This window comes from Chelonoidis abingdonii, chromosome 24, assembly GCF_003597395.2.
Source record: "Chelonoidis abingdonii isolate Lonesome George chromosome 24, CheloAbing_2.0, whole genome shotgun sequence".
Taxonomy (NCBI): Eukaryota; Metazoa; Chordata; order Testudines; family Testudinidae; genus Chelonoidis; species Chelonoidis abingdonii.
In genome coordinates this window covers 9,913,749-9,931,349 of record NC_133792.1, presented here as the reverse complement: position 1 = coordinate 9,931,349, position 17,601 = coordinate 9,913,749, and the positions used below count along the sequence as shown (strand labels likewise).

Here is a 17,601-nt window from a genome sequence, read left to right as displayed (position 1 = left end):
GAGACTGTCCCTGACCCAAAGAGTTTACAAGCTACAGAGACAAAATTGAAAGGATTATTATCTCCACTTTGCAGAGGGGGAACTGCGGCACAGAGAGCAGAGGATTGCGTCTTCACTGCAAATGAACTTGTTAGCCTTGTTCAAGGCAGAGCAGCCACACTGCAAAATACCACTCAAGCTGCTGCGTCCGCACTGGAGCCGCACTCACTGGTGTGTGGTCCTAAGGGGGAACATCCCATGGTGTTTTGCGCTGCAGTAAGCAGAGCCACTCCATGTTTCTCCCCTGTGAATTGTAGAGAACTTGTTTGTCCTTCCTGGGCACGTGGGGGGAATTGTGGGAAGGCACTGGAGGGCTAGTTGCCCTTGGAGTGGAGTTAACCTGTGTCCTCACTGCAGAGTGGTGGTGTTGACAGCTGGGGAGTGGTGCAAACGTGAAGAGCCAGCCAGCTGCATTTACAAGCACCACTACACTCAAGGGCCTTTTTGTGGGGAGGGGACTCAAGCTAGAGGCACAACTTGAATTATAATTTAAGTTAATTTTGCAGCAAAGACAAGCCCCAAGTGACTTGTCCTAGGTCACGCAGGAGAGCAGGGGACTGAACCCATCTTTTTGGAGTATCACACCAGTGCTTTAACATTCTTCTCATTACACAGCCAAACACAGCAGCTTATTTCTCTGCTGCTCCTTTCCCTGCATTTCCTGTAGCAAAAAAGCCTTTCCTATCCAGGTAGCTGCTGTCTACTCTCCCCGCTTGTTGTCTATTGTACTTTCCAGCAATTATTCGATGTGCATAACTTTATGCCAATCCAACACCCCCCCCACCCCTGACACACAAGAGTTGATTCTCAGCTCAGATTTGTTTTCCTCACCCTCCAATTCGTGGTCTGTTCTTGGAAGAACTTTTTGGGGAATGCTGGTTAGCCTGCTTTAAGATGTTTACTGTCCCTGAGGGAAGACATAATCCTTCAAAACCACTTGCTGGCTGCCTCAGATCTGAGTTTAGAGATAGCATTCCAGTATTCGGATGCAGTACCTCCGTGTTAACAATCATTCATTTCTATATCAGATGGGAATGGCCAATAGAATAAAATCCAAGATGGTTGTCAGAGATGATTTAAAAAAAACCCAAAGAATGCAGATAAATCTCTGTTCAATTTGATAGTTTTTTGGAGTATTTTATGTAGAACTGTCATACATTTCTAGTGGCTTTGCCCTTTATTAAATTCTGTAGAATTTTTCCGTAATAGCAATATCTAGCCACTCATCCACCCATCTGCCTTAATGTATTCACAGTGGAAATGCTAAACAACAGACCATGGAAATGCTAAACAAACACCTTCACCGCTGTTCCAGGATGTGTTTTGGGTACATACAGTGCAAGGAACAGACCTGACTGGGCTGGCAATAGCAGCTGGGAGTTACATGTGTCAGATGTGTCACTGCGTTATGCACCATAGGCCACACTACTGATAGATAAAGATGCACAGATGTTGCCCCTGCACACAGCTCATCGCCCCCAGGCCAGCCTTGTTGATGTCCCAATAGTACCATCTTCTCGCTGCACAGTTTTTGTGGTGCCAGCCATATGGAAGGCAGCTCCAGCCATGTGGCTGGGTTGCAAGGCACTCTGCCTGCTTGGATAATGGCACTATAAACACGGGTATGGCATGACCAATCAGGCAGGAATTCAGGGCCTGACAAAAGCAACCGAAAATTTCTTCCTGTCCAGGGAATGCTCCCTTCCTATTGTCCGCTTGTTATTCACCACAAAGAGCAGGGACGGGGGGATGCCTGTTTCTTAATCGCAGAGTCACAGTTAAGCAATAAGCTGAAATGCATTCTTGCGGCTTGTGTGGAGGGGCTGATTTTTATTTTTTGATTGTAATGGTTTCTGAATAGGAAGACTCACAGAGACACCCTTCCAGACTCTGCTCCTGCTCCTGCTCCACCGAAGTCAGTGGGAGTTTTCCATTGACGTAAACAGTGGATCAGCACCATCATGAAGCCACACACTTGCTCACCCAAACACACAGGACACATTTCTCCGGAAATCCCTCACCAATATACTAGCATTGGGCACCTCCACCAATGGTAGCAATGGTGGAAGCACTAATGTAGACAGGACAGCAGCATATTGGCCGCCATGGCACCTAATGTTGCTCAGAGCAGGTCTAGAGGGACAGTGATAAACGTGCTGGCTGCTCTTAGAGCTCTGTCCGTACTGGCAGTCTCAGTTTTGCCCCCACAGAGGATGCCTTGCTAGTGCAATGGTAGGAGATGTCCTGAAAAGACACAGTGTAGACAGACTTTAGATCCAATTGTGCACAGTCTCTGTCTCCTTTTTACACTCGTGCATAGCACATTTACACACAATCTTCAGTAATTAGACACAAACACCCTCCATGCCAATACAGAGACACCCTAATCTTGAGATATGCTAATAATACTTAGCATTTATATAACACTTTTCATGTGCAAAGCACTGCAAAGACATTAAATACTAGTCACACACAGATATCCTGAGGTACAGGCAAGTACACAACTCTGCTCACACAAAAACACACCCATGCACACTCGCCCACACAAAATCCTGTAAAATTTTAACACCTTCCCCTATAGGCACATCAGCACTTACTTGGAGTCAACCCTGTGTACATACAAAAACTATACTGTGAGAAACTGGGTTGTCTGTCTAGCTATCTATCCTAGTCATTTATAGAAGTGCCTGTCACCTCGGTAATCTAAGTGCTTAAGAAAATCACGAAAAAGCAAAAGAATGGGGAGAGAATGGTGTCTTCTCCCTCTGTTTCCCTGAGTACAAAGCACAGTCCACCTGTACAACTCGTTGTCAGGGCATGTTGTGAAGGCTGAAAGTATAAATGTATTTTAAAAAGAACTAGATATGTTCATGGAGGATAGGTCTATCAGTGGCTATTAGCCAAGAGGGTCAGGGCACAACCACATTCTCTGGGTATCCCTAAACCTCTGACTGCCAGCAACTGGGACTGGATGACAAGGGATGGGTCATGCAATAATTACCCGTTCTGTTCATTCCCTCTGAAGCATCTGGCACTGGCCCCTGTCGGAAGACAGGACACCAACTAGATGGACCTTTGGTCTGACCTCATATGGCCCTTCTTGTGTTCTTATGGAGTGTGAAGTGATATGTACAATGATTTTATTTACATATGTATTTATTTATGGGCATTGTTTCTGGGGTGTGTCTCACACTTCATTCTGAACACACTCAAGTTTGGGCACAATCTGATCACTTCTGGCATTAAGTTCCATAGCCTATGTCCTCAGCTGAGAACACGCTGCTCCTAGCTCTTGGGGTCAGTCCAACTGCCTCATCTGGGGGCTGGGGGGATGATCTTGGAAGGTCACGAAGGGTGAAGCAGATGGAGATAACCGAATCCCTGTTCATTGAGGGCTTGTAGATTAGGGCCAGGGCTCTGAATTCTGTTCTAAAGTGAATAAGGCACCGGAGGAGCTGGCAGAGCACAGGTGGGATGGGTTCATGTCAGCACTCTGCACCGGCCTCAGGCATGTTGTGTTGGTTGTGTTCAGACCCAGAGAAAGTGAGACAAAAACCTTGCTCACTGTGGCTGAGTGTTCTCCTGAGAGCAAAGCACAGTCCTCTAGGCAGCCAAGTAGCTTTCAGTGGAAGAGCATTTCCAGATCCTGAGCGCGGATCTGATGATCTATTGCTCCAAAATCAAAGAGTGTAATTAGGAGACTGTAATGCGTTAGAACTCAATAGGCAGAAGGTTCAAATAAGAGTGTAATACAGGCAGCAATGGACTCCAGGCACACAACAATAGTGTCATATGTGTGACAGGGTAAAGTTGGTAGAAAAGCCAGTCAGTCATTTTTTGACAAAATGTTTTTCATTGCAACCTAAATATTTTGCAGAATCAAATTGGTTTGGACAAAAATTTCTTTGGGAAGGTTTCTCAGGTCCAGGATGGAATTTTGAGAGAAACAGGTCTACCCCATGTTAGCTAGGAGCCTGGTAGTTAGGACAATCGCCTGAGATGCAGCAGACTCACGGTCAAATCTCTGATCCAAGTGTAGTAGTTCGTGGGCAGGGCCGGCTCCAGGCACCAGCAAAGGAAGCAGGTGCTTGGGGCGCCCAGTGGAAAGGGGTGGCACGTCCGGGTCTTCGGCGGGAATTCGGCGGCAGATCCCTCATTCCCTCACGGAGGGAAGGACCCACTGTCGAATTGCCGTCGAAGAATGAAGTGGCACGGTAGAGCTGGCACTGAAGTGCCGTCGAGCGCGCCTTTATTTATTTATTATATTTATTGGTTCGCCACTTGAGGCGGCAAAAAAGCTGGAGCCAGCCCTGTCCAGGGGCGTGAATGTAGGTCTCCCCCATTTCTCGCTTAGTGCTCTAACCTACAGAGTCAGCGTCTTGTTCTCTAGGCAAATGAACATTTAATTATTTATACAAAGTGGAACAGCACCAACAGGAGAGACTGACTCTATAGCTCGGAGTTTTGGGGCCCGTTCAGAGAAGCGACCCCCATATCCTCAACCACTGAGCTGTTGGCTATTCTAGGTTGAGACTGTCTCTAAATCTCTCCTGTTTTCTTCTTGAAGCATGTTGAAAGGTCTAGTTTTCATGCTGAGGTGGGACACTTCTTGAAACCTTGACATTTTGTGATGAAATGGAATTCTTCTTTTCCCGCCAATCATCATCAGTAGTCATCCCCTAACTGAATACCGATTGTGTCCATACATACATGGTTACTTAGCATCGATATATGGCAAATGATGGGATTGTTTATTTGGACTCTTTTCCCATGACCCAGGCAGTTAGGTTGTGATATCCTGCAGCATCTAACAGTTGCAGGAGCCCAAAATCTGCAGTAAACAGCAGGGGCAGGAAAGAGCCAGAGTCAAGCATGTGGAGTGTCAGAGAGATGCAGTGGTAAGTTGGGCCCTGCATCCATGTCATGTGACAGAAACAGCTCAGCCCCCACACTAAGTGCGGTTGGGTTGGCTCAGTTTTTGGCTGCAGCACAGCCCACCCCAGCCACTCAAAAATCATGAAATTGACTTAAAAATGATGGGATTTTAAAACATCATAAATATGTTTTGAACTCTGTTTATTTGCCTTCTGGTTTTTGAGGCTTTCGGGTTTTGCATTTTCAAGCTGCTACTACTAGGCGTAGAAACTTACTTTTTGTTCTGTATTGGAAGCTGACATTCTCTCATAATCATAGGACTCCAGGAGCTGGGGGTTTAAGAAAAACACCAGACTAGTGATAAAATTGCAAGAGTTATATATTTTGGGTGGGAAACCTGTCAGGAAGATGTCATAGCATCTCTCAGACGCTACAGGAAGTGACATTATGTTTCAGCAGAAGGTAGTCTTCCATCTAAGTCATGAACTAGTTTCCCAGTATGATGGTAGGGGGCACTGTGCTGCTGGAGCTGCTGTCCTTTGGAAAAACCAGATATTCTAGCATCACGTTTTTAAAGGCATCCTAGCAGTTTTTAAGAGCTGGGTTTTTAACCCTGATTTCCCAGACAAATCTAAATCAGGAAATTGCATTCTGCTTCCGTACATGTTCCCCGCAGCTCCTGCAGAATTTACACAATCATAAGTCTTGAGAGGCATTGCTATGTTTGCCATTCAACAGCTGCTGCATTTCACCCCAGAGGTGGCTGCATAGCAATGGGTGGATGGAGCCAAATATTTATTGTTCTTATAAAAGTAATGTTCATATTATTCTACCAACAGCGTCAAAGAGGAAAAGAGCCAGGTGTGCGATGCTGGCTGGGTGGCCTATAACCCACTGGAGACCTGGGAAAACACGAGGAGATCCCGGAAGAGGAAAGCTTAGCATTAAATGCCTCTGTGTTGTGGTGCAAGCCCTGCCCCATCTTAATGTAAGGCATTTCTGATTGGTGGGCATGTAGGGTAATGCCTTGAGCGTGGAGCTAGGAGCTGCTGAGTTCTAACCCAGCCTCTACACCTGTTGTCTTGGGCAAGCCACTTAGTCCCACTCTTTTGCCGTGGTTTCCCCAGGCCAAATTCAGTCTTGATGTAAGTGGGCGCAATTCTGTAGACTAGGGTTGCCAACCCTCCAGGATTGGCATAGAGTCTCCTGGAATTGGCACTGATCTCCGGGTGACGATTGAAAGCAATCTGGGAAATCTGGATAGGATATTTTAAGAAAATGACATTACATCAAGTTGGCAGGGGCAAGGGGGAAATCTTCTGGAATAGCTTCAGTCAGAGTTGGCAACCCTACCATAGACTTCAATGCAGTTGCACCCATTTCCATCGGGTCTGTGTTTGGCCCCAAAAGTTCAGGGTGGCCTAAGTAGTAATCTAGTGTTTCTCTGCTCAGCCTAGGAACATACAGAGTATACCATGTGTCTGCCTACCCCATCCCTCCTGCCCCCTCACCTGCCCATACACACAGAACATATGAATGGAAAGAGCCTTTCTGGGTTTTCTCCTGTTTCTAATGTCTCCATTGCCCCAGCTGGTGAGATGCAGATGGACAGTATAAAAAGGCTGGGCAGGGCAGCAGCTCCATGGGGCCTGTATCTGAGAGATTCCCCCTAGCCCTGCACTCCAATGGGTGAATTGATGGCTAAGAAAGTGCTGTGGCTGATTTACTCAGAGCTGGACTCCAGGGCAGGGTGTGCTCTGCTTGAGTCCTTCCCTTAGAATATCAGAGTTGGAGGGGATCTCAGGAAGTCATCTAGGCCAACCCCCTGCTCAAAGCAGGACTAATCCCCAAATGGTCCCTTCAAGGATTGAACTCACAACCCTGAGTTTAGCAAGCCAATACTCAACCCCCTGAGCTATCCTCCCCACCTTCTTCCCTTTTATTTTCCTTGTGCCTACACTCCAAACAGTCCCCTCCACCAGGCTGGATGCCGTCACCTTGCTGCCTGCCCTGCTGATGGCCCTGGTGTCTGCGGGTCTTATCGGCTTCATTTCCTACCAGGGCAATCCTCATTCTCTGGTACCAGCAGGGTCTCCTTACCTCAGCTCTGCCAGGTCAAAAGCTCTGCAACCACTTGGCATGAAGTTGTGCTCTGGCTGTGGGATTGTGGCTGACTGGCAAGACAGCACGTCTCACTGGGTACAGCAGGTTGGCTGGTGTCCGTGGTGGGACCCATGTGAAGGTGATTAGACACAAGTCCTATCTGAGGAGTCCGATGGAAGGCGTAGACTCGTGTCAAAGGGAGTCCTGGTGCTGGATCCAGGACCAGTGGTGGGTGATCCCTGTGTTTCACCCTAGACTCAGGTGAATCGATCCTTTCCCAGTCATTCTACCCCTCCACAGGCTTTGAGGCGGATGCACCATTGCGTTAACCTATGGCAGCCCAGCCTTGTTTCTACTGTCTCCCGCTCAGCTGCAGTGATTGGCAACTTTCTGAGTCTTTGAGGTGATGTGTGGAGACATCTTCTCCACCCAGGGACTGGTGTAGTTCAAAGCCCAGATTGATTCCGCCCCTGGCCAACCATCACCACTGATTGCCCTGCGCTGGGAGTGCTCCTGACAGCTTTGTGTCATCTGTCCTCCTCAGTGCCCATAGAAAGCAGCTGCTGTTAAATGCCCAGGGTCTGCACCCTAGAGGGCATGGGGGAGGGCGGGGAAGGGAAGGGAAACAACCAAACGCGCACACAGTTAAAATCCCATCCGAGAGTTTATGGGAAAGTTCGAAAATTCCCCCCACCCCCTAAAAAAATGGAAATGTTTCCGTTTCCAAAAAGCTCTCCCACAATAGTTTGTTGTTCAGTTATTTTCAGTTTTTGGTTTTTCGTTCATTGAAAAAAGAAAGAAAAATTTCCATGACAAAAATTGGGGGAATTGTTTTGTAAAATTCTTTTGATATTTTTCATGGAAATCCTGTGCCTTTCATCCCTTTGCTTTTCCTCTCATGCAGGGACCTCAGCTTCCCCTCCCCCATGCAAAATATGCCCCTCATTCTATCTGCTCTTGGTTCAAGGCTGAAATCAGAACAAACAGTAATATCTAGCTCTTCAAAAGTCTCTTTGCATCTTCAGATTTTAAAGAATTTTACATTATCAGTAGCATTATCCTCCTTTTGTATATAGGGAAACTGAGGCACAGGGCAGTGAAGAGACTTGCCCAAGATCACTCACAAGCCCAGAGGAAGGAATTGAACCCTGGTCTCCAATCTAGTGCCCTATCTACTAGGCAACACTTCCTTCTGTCACCTTGCCCATAGAGACAATTGAACAGGGCCAAACTTACTGAAATTCTCCAGAGTGAATTCAGCAGCTCCTGCTGCACTCTCCCTGTGGGTGATTGATGTTCTCATGGGGATTCCAGGGCTCAGAGGCTCTCACGGTGCCTCTGCCCGCATGAGAGACTGTAGAATGACCTCATGGACGGTCCTTCCCGCAACTTGTCCCACAGGTCCCATTTGTTTTCAGTGTTCATACAGCATCCCTTCACATCACGATCGGTAATTGCATTGGCATTCATTTTTCAGCAGAAGTTACTGATTAGAATAACACGATTCTGATCTTGATATCTGGTGTCCCACTGGTCTTGGACAGTGCTTCTGTCACTGTCTTGTCTGTGCACTTGGAAATCAAATAGCTGCAAGCATTAAAAAAACCAAAACTGTCCAGGAAAGGATTCGCCTGTTCCCCCACGCTTTACCTCACAGCGATAATAGCAGCTCTAGATTCCAGTGTTGACAGGACCCCTCCCGCCAGTGTGTGAGCTTGGTGTCTGTGTGGGCTTGTTAGTGGGGCAGGCAGGTACGGTTCGCCATTTTGCACCTCTCTGATTCCTGCTTCACTTTGCTTCAGTTGTGCACAGGGTTTAGTGACAGAAAGAACCTACAAGGTCACATCTAGCCCCTCCTCTGCCCCGGCAGGATGGGTTCCTACACTCTATTTGGGAACACTATCTCCAGTCTAGAAATGGGGTTACACCATTTGGCAGCCTGCACGAGAACATAGGACTGGAGGATCTCCCAGGTTATCAAATCCAGTCTCCTGCTACCCCATCATATAATCCCACCAGTCAACCCTCGCGGCTAGCAGAATGTTCCTGATACCCAGCCCTACGTTCTCCTTTGCTCAGCTGCATCTAGGCAGCTTTATCTTAGTCGGAGCTCCCGCTTGCCCCCTAAGGAGTTCTATGCACTCCTTGGTGTTCCCCCATGAACTCTCATGATAGAGCATGAGAGTGGGGGGGCTGGAGGGAAGAAAAGGGGGATTCAATCCATTTCACAGCTCGCCCCACAAGGCAGGTTTTTATTCCCACCTCTTCAGGTTACTTTCCAGTTAGTTCACTCTCCTTTGTCGCTCCCCAAGAAATGCACAAAGCGTCGATGCAGTTGTTGCCGCAGCAGGAGGGCTGTTTTAGTGATGGCAGCGGTGTCTTCCCTGTGTAAAGACACCCTCATGCAGTGCCAAGTGCAGAGAGGAGGATGAGGGAGGGTCTCTTGGGTTTGCAGCACTAAATAGCACAAATAAATTCAGTCCTCTAGTTGCCCATTTCTCTCAGTGGTGACACTGACCAGTGGGCCTCCAGTGCTCTGGTGTGCCACCCCGTCTTGGAGAAAATGAAATTGTAGGTCAGGGGGTGTTTTCCTGCTTCCAATCATTGGTGTGTCCGTGCAGAAAGTAGAGTAGGCTAGAAAAGGAGAGAGGGTGAATGGGGATGGCTTCTGTGACACGTGTTAGGGGTCTCGGGCCAATCACTGCGTCACAAAACCCATCAGCACAGTTAGTGCTCAGAGACCCAGCTCAGAAATGGGCCCTTGTTTCAAGACTGACCACCTAGAAGTGGTCCTAACAGGTCTGTGACATGGGACAGCCGGCAAAATTTTCCCTGCGGCTGTCCCCTGTTCTCGGGATAGTGAGTTTCACTCCCAGCCCGGTCAGTCCTGCGCCTTTTGAATTTATTTGCCGACTTTTAAAAGCAGGACCAGAAAAAAGAAAGTCACCGCAGAAAGGGAAAGAGAGAGAGAACCAAAGGGGAAAATAAAGGTCAGGGAAATGGGTCAATCCACCTTAGCACCTTTCATCTCTTCCCTCCCTTTCCTGCCGGGGTCTCCACGGAGGACCAGATGTAGTTATTTTGCTACATTGCACGCCTGCAGAGCGAGTCTCTCCATCACTGAAGTGTGTGCTGAGCCAGGCACCCCTTCCGAGCACTGCACGTAGGCACTACTGAGGGTATCGCGGGCCTCAGTATAAACCCCCTTGATGAGTGTGAGTGTAAGAGACAACTGTGAGCAAGGGAGGAAAATGACTACTCCCCATGCAGAGCAAAGAGAGCTGGAGGTGGAGGCCAAAGGCCAAGTTCCAACACTTCACCTGGGACCTTGCAAATCAAGATCCAACACAGTGACAGTTCTGGAGAGCTCAAAAGCATGAGAACAGGAGATTAACTGGCAGCTGCTGCTTACTGAGGATCTGGGAAAGCAACCCGCTTCGGCGGCATGAGGCATGTTCATGCATAGGTCTTTTTACCCTGTAATCACTGGCAGATGTGTGAGCGTTACTGGCCATGCCAAAAAAACAAAGGAAAACCTGGGAAACAGAACTGAGATCTATGCTGCATGTATGCACCTATCGTGGCCTGAATGGCTCAGGCGATTTGCACTGGGAGGCAGAGCCTTTCCCCTCCAGGCCACTTGATTTCATCAAGCCCTATGCTGATCATGATTCAGAGTCATTCCCACCTGACGGCCATTCAGTAACGGGTATATAATGTGCTGTTGGATCTCAGTCCAGTTGGCATTCGTCACACCGTTATTGGCAGTCTCTTAGTCTGGAGACCAAACTAATCTCTCAGCCTTCGAACTGCAAGAAGAGGTGGAGCCTGTCGGTGGGGTCACGTAGAGAAGCTTATGTTCATGTTGCCCATGTTGTACTTGGACTGTGAATAAACAAAGAGTGTCGTGCTCCCAAGCTGAGCCACTCACCAGCACCAAATTGTTGCATAATTTGGGCCAAATCCAAAGGTGATGTGTTATTTAGAGTTTCCTACATTCCATTAGAATCCTTCATACTTACATGTCAGTATCTAAGCAAGAGAATGTTGAACACGTCTACACAGTTTGGGCACCGATTTAATTAAATCAGTTTAAAAACAGATGGAGATAAATTGTTACCACCACCACCACCCATGTGTGGACACTCTTAAACCTATGAACGAATGACTGAATTCGGTTTAGTTTAAATTGATTACACACCACCACACAAAGTTGCACCAATTAGACTTGCTTGTTTCCAGATCACCCCTTTGGCCACACCACTGCCACTGTGTATGTGTGGAGCAAGCCCTACTGTGATGTGCATGCTGGGAGGGGCCAGGAAGGAGGTGGAAGTGACAGCAACTTAGTGGACGGCTACACAAGAGCGTTCCCAGCGGCGCAGGTGCACCGATGTAGCCAGGGGTGAAAGTAACTTAAAGGACTTACTGGTACTCCAGAGTCCTTCAGAGGGGGCGGAGCCTCTACCGGAAGAGGCAGGGCCTTTAAATCCCCAGGATCAGGATTTAAAGGGGCCAGGACTGGGGCTGTGGTAGCAGCATTTGGCAGCCACCAGCCCTTTAAATGATCCCTGGAGCTACCAGCTGCAGAGGTGGCTGGGAGCCTTGGGGGTGATTTAAAGGGCTTGGGACTCCAGCTGCTACTACCGCAGTGGAGCCCCGGGCACTTTAAGTCGCCATCAGAGGGGGCCCTGGCCTCTGGCAGAGCTTTAAATGGCCCAGGGCTCTGCTGCAATAGCGGCAGCCGGGATCCCCTGGCCCTTTAAATCACCGCCAGCGCCCCGCCGCCGCTACCCCAGGGCTCCAGCAGCGGGACTCGGGTGGCGATTTAAAGGGCCCCAGAGGGTAGCAGCAGTGGGAGCCCTGGGCCCTTTAAATCGCCACCTTAGCCGCGCTGCAGGAGCCCCAGGTTAGGAGCGGCAGTTAGGGGCTCGGGGGGTGATTTAAAGGGCCCGGGGCTCCGGATGCCACTACCACCCTGGGCCCTTTACATCGTCCCCGGAGCCCTGCTGCTGGAGTCCTGGAGTAGCGGCCACAGTGCTCCGGCGGCAAGTTAAAAGGCCTGAGGCTGTAGCAGTGGCCGAACCCCTGGCCCTTTAAATCGGCTGTAGGGCTCTGGCAGCAATTTAAAGTGCCCAGGGTTCCAGCCACTGCTGGGAGCCCCAGGCCCTTTAAGTTGCTGCCAGGGGAAGCCAATCTGCCCCAGTACAGTGCACAGGCTCTTGCATACTGGCTTACTTCACTTCTGGATGCTGCTGCGTCACTGTAAGCTTTCTAATGGAGCTGGTCTAAGCCAACAGGAGAGAGCGCTCTTGGTTTAACTACTCCAGCACCCATGAGCAACAGTAGCTGCATTGGCAGGAGACGTTCTCCTGCCGACAAAACTCTATCCACACTGGTGTGTATGTCGGTGTCACGTCCGGCGATTTATTCACACATGCTGAGCGACATAAACTATGCCGCTGTAAGCTGTAGTGTAGACAGAGCTGTAGGCTCCCACTAGAATTGGGGGGGAGACCTTGCTCAGTGGTTTGGCCTGCTAAACCTAGCGTTGTGAGTTCAATCCTTTAGAGGGCCACTTAACAATGTGGGGCAAAATCAGTACTTGGTCCTGCTAGTAAAAGCAGGGGGCTGGACTCAATGACCTTTCAGGGTCCCTTCCAGCTCTGTGAGATAGATATTTCTCCATATTTTTTTTTACATAATTACTGAGGTTCAGTTCCAAATTTGGCCCTTTAACTCAAGAACATCTGGCTCCCCTCTACAGAGACTTCCCTTTGAGAATGACCAGAAATACCGTGGACTGCAGTAGCTGGACAGCTACACGTTGGAAATGTTAACAGCTGAACCTAACAACCTGGATGGCAGAATAGCTGATGTGGGGTGACCTTTGCTCCATGCAGAGGATGTGAAGTCACAGAGTGAGAGTGCTGCTTTCCATCCTGTCTATAGTAAATGAATCATTCCCTAGTTTAACAGAGGGTCTCACGACAGAGAACCTACAGGCTAAAGCCGCTGGCTAATTGTGTCCCGGCACAAAAGCTTTTTGCATTTGGGGACTGCTGGACGCCATGAAGGCCTCTCAACGGCCAACGTTGTTGGAAAATGACATCTTTCAGACATAACAATGAAGTCCTGGCCACTCATTAAAGATACCACACCAGTGTGTTTGCAGCACTTAGAGCTTGGTTCAATGTGATATAATGGCCTTTCTTCTCTTTCCATGTGCCATAGGAGCAAATCATTTCATCATTGTCTTGTGGTACTGTGTCACCACTTTTGTTATTGTATCATATCATGACGTATCCTTATCCCCCCAGGAATGCCCAAATACATTTTGGCCTCCTTAAACTCACTTACCAACTAAGCTCTAATGCAGGGCTTGGCTACGCTTGAAAGTTAGAGCACATTAAAGCAGCCCCAGGCACCCTGAATCTCAACCGTCCACGCAGGCAGGGCACTTAGAGTGCCTGGACTCTGCAGTTGGAGTGCTCCTGGTGATCCACCTCCATGAGAAGCATAATGCTTGTTGCGCCTCGGCTGAAATGCCCCAGCGTCAGTGTGGATGAGGTGTTGCGTTACTGCATTTTGATCAGTCTCCGGAAACGTCCCATAGTCCCCTTAAGTCAAGTGGCCACTCTTGTCATTGTTTTGGAATCGACTGTAGGAATGTGGATGTCCCCTTTCAAAGCTCTGTTTCTGACAGCCGACAGGCTTACCTGCTCCGGTACAAAGCAACCATTAGTGTGGAATGCTGCTTGCTATGAGTGTGTGAGAGAGAGGCAGCGGGGAGAGGGGTCTGAACTTACAAGACAGCATGCTGACACACTCTCAGGACCCCAAAACCCACTCTCTCTCCCCCCACATACACAGAACACACTCCCTGTCACACTTCCCCCCCCCTCGCATTTGAAAAGCATGTTGCAGCCACTTGCATGCTGGGATAGCTACCACAATGCACTGCTCTTTGTGGCGTTGCAAGAGCTGCTAATGTGGCCACATCAGTGCGCTTCCAGCTGACAGTGTAAACACTCGGCAGTGTTTTCCCTGCTGCGGTCTCCGAACGCTGGTTTAACTCCCAGTGCTCTACATCTGCAAGTGTAGCCATGCCCTAATGCAGGGGTGGCCAACCTGAGCCTGAGAAGGAGCCAGAATTTACCAATGTCCATTGCTGAAGAGCTACAGTAATACATCAGCAGCCCCCATCAGCTCCCCCACCCCGCTCCCAGCACCTCCCACTCACCAGCAGCTCTGCTGATCAGCGCCTCCCCCTCCCTCCCTGCACCTCCCGATCAGCTGTTTCGTGGCGTGCAGGAGGCCCTGGGAGAGAGAAATGGGGAGGAGTGAGGGCACGGCAGGCTCAGGGGAGGGGGCGGGAAAGGGGCGGAGTGGGGCAGGGCCAGTGGCAGAGCCAGGGGCTGAGCAGTGAGCACCCCCGGCACACTGGAAAGTTGGTGCCTGTAGCTCCAGCCCCATAGTCGGTGCCTGTACAAGGAGCCGCATATTAACTTCTGAAGAGCCGCATGTGGCTCCTGTGCCACAGGTTGGCCACCTCTGTGCAAATGTTTACAAGGGGTAAGAAACAGGTGGTTGAACACAAAGCCAGACAAAAAAAGGCCCAGCAGGTTCCAACCTTTCCCCCTCGAATGCTGTGAGGGATTTCAAGGGGAGCAAGATTCAAGTCCTTTATGGGTTGGGCTCATTATGAACAGGATGCAATTCCTGAGGTGGGATTTCAAAACCTCCTTGAAGGACAGGAGGGTTGTGGCTTAGTGGACATGAATAGTTTGGCTTTTTTTATTCTGACAGTTCACCACAGCCAGGTCAGACTGTGCTGGACATAAGGCCCGCTGCCCATTGCAGCACAGTATTGAGGGAACCCTGCTGTAATAACCATAGTCCAGGAGGCTGTGTACCTTTTCTTAATTAACCCAGCCCTGCCAGCGTTCCTGGAACCGGTGACTGAATAACTTTCCTGTTGTGTCAGGGTGAGCTCAGTGACGAGTCAGGCGAGGTGCCGGTCTAGGCTCTTGACATCATCCAACGCTGCTGAAATATTTTAAACACTCTTCCAAGCAGAGACGCCACCTTCTGACCCCCCCTCCCATTGCGTTTGAAGAGATTACGTGAGCACTAATTACGGAGTGCTGCAATTACGTGTTGATAAAAACCTCTCGGTTTTAAAGGAAAATGCTGTGGTACGGATTGGAGCTTGGCTACAGCTGGGGCAGAGGTTAGGGATTAACTTGTGTTCACACATTACAAAAATAAAAAATACCACGCGCAGAAACAGAGGGTGCCAGGATTGCCCTGAAAATCCACTGGCAGGAGAAATGTGTCGTTAGCTCTTTTTGCAGCTTGTCACCTTTGAGTTAAGCAGTTTGTGGAGAAGGAGGAGCGTTGTCCAGCAATTACAGCAGGGGATTGGGAGTCAGGGCTCCTGGGTTCCATTGCTGGTTTTACCACCGTCTCACTGCAAGTCACTCAACCTGCAAGCGTCACAGTTCACCTCACTATAAAATGGGCCTTATCGTTCCTATGTGCTGCAATGGTTTTTCATATGCTATGACGCTCCCAGTCTAAACAACTTGTGTTAGATTAAAGGAGCACAATAGAAGGGTAAAAGCAGTGTCTCCGTGAGAGAGCACAGCGTGGACTTCTCCTCTGTAACATGCTGCATCAGCTGAGCTTCACAAAATGGCAACTGTCCCTGTCGGCAGGCAGACTCCATGACAATGTATAGACAGGACTGCGCAGATGCAGCCCCCCGATATAGTTAAGAAAGGACACTGCTTGCACTGATGGAGCATATCCCTTCCTTGGAAATGGTGTTAACTGCCTTGGTGCAAATGGCAGTTTTCCTTGTCTACTCTGGAGGTGGGCAGGAGATAGCTACATAGCTTGATGGCCCTTGATGGCTGAATTGGGGCTAATCCCAGACAGGGCCAGTGTGTGGAAAAGAGCAGAAGCCAGTTTGTATGTTGTGTACAGGATGTGCATGCTGTAGCTGGAGGTTTACATTCCCAGTCCAGGCAGATGTACATGTGTTAGCTGTGATCGAGCTTGGACGCTACAAGTAGCAGCATGGCCAGGATGTCGTGGCTAGTCAGAGTAGTGTGGCCAGGGCAGCGTGGCTAGTCACAACAGCGTGGCCAGGATGGCGTGGCTAGTCAAAGCAGCATGACCAGGGCAGCATGGCTAGTCAGAGCAGTGTGGCCAGGGCGGCGTGGCTAGTCAGAACAGCGTGGCCAGAGTGGCGTGGCTAGCAAAAGAAGCATGGGCAGGGCAGCGTGGCTAACCAAAGAAGTGTGGCCAGGGTGGCACGGCTAGTCAGAGCAGTGTGGCCAGAGCAGCATGGCCAGGGCGGTGTGGCTAGCCAGAGCAGCGTGGCCAGGGTGGCATGGCTAGTCAGAACAGCATGGCTAGGGCAATGTGGTTAGTCAAAGCAGCAGGGCCAAGGCAGTCAGGCTAGCTAGAGAAGCATGGCCAGGGCAGTGTGGCTAGCCAGAGAAGTGTGGCCAGGGCGGCGTGGCTAGTCAGAGCAGTGTGGCTAGTCAGAGCAGCAGGGCCAGAGCAGCCAGGCTAGCTAGAAAAGTGTGGCCAGGGCAGTGTGGCTAGCCAGAGCAGCATGGCCAGAGCAGTGTGGCCAGAGCATCATGCTTAGCCCTGTTAGACTCTTGGTACATACTCAGGTCACCAGCCTGTCCTGCTGCCTGTGGCACCGCAGCTACACTGCTGTTTGCAGCACAGTAGCTCAATCACAGCTCGTGCCTGTACATTTGCCCAGGCTGGAAATTGCCCCTTCGGCTGCGATCTAGATGTGCCTGTGTGGTAGAGAGCACGTCTGTGGGGATGTTACTTCTCACACAGCCAAGGATGCTATGGATTTGGACCACAGCGAGGAGGTCATACAGCACAGTCCGGATCCCACTTCAGCCACAACAGCTTTTAGAAGAACAATTTTCACTCTTTCTCGAGAGCTGTTGGGTTTGACGTTAAGATAATAAGCCTGGCTGTGCTATTTAGTGGCCTGATCTGGCTTCAGTCAGCGGGTGCCCCATCACTGGGTGTCTCAGACCTCCAAGGCGGCCAGGTGAGCCCCTGCACTTTGTCAAAGGCAGCTCAGGAGACGTGTGTTGCGCAGCCTGGCTCTGAGTGGATAAATATGGAAAGATGCCCACTGGGAGCCGCGCAGAGGATTGTGCTGGGATTTACCGGATTCCCAGCTGATAAGAAGCTCTCTGTGTTTTATGCTGTAAACCTCTGATCAGGACACTCGTTGCTCAAAGCCAAAAAAAAAAAAAAGGCTCACGGCCTGTTTGAGCAAAGATTCTTCCAAGCACAAGCGCTGTATTTTCCTGTCAGATGCTCTCCATTAGTTTCAAGTGTGAAATCAACACTCAGCCATTCCCAGCCCCTCTCTGGCTAGAGAATGGAGAAAAGACAGCAGAGGTCTATTCGAAGGATGCTTGCAAGCTGCTGCCACCACGTGTTTGGGCATTTGAGAGAGGAATTAAAACCTCTGTTACTTAAGGATGGAGGTAGAGGCAGTGTACTCGCAGAAGCTAGTGTCCTGGCGCAGTT

At 49.6% G+C, this 17,601-nt stretch overlaps 1 protein-coding gene across 1 annotated transcript in view; it reads left to right on the top strand.

The window, feature by feature from the left end:
* ASTN2 (astrotactin 2) overlaps positions 1 to 17,601 on the top strand; it is a 660,907-nt gene that overhangs the window by 628,637 nt on the left and 14,669 nt on the right. The window lies entirely within an intron of this gene.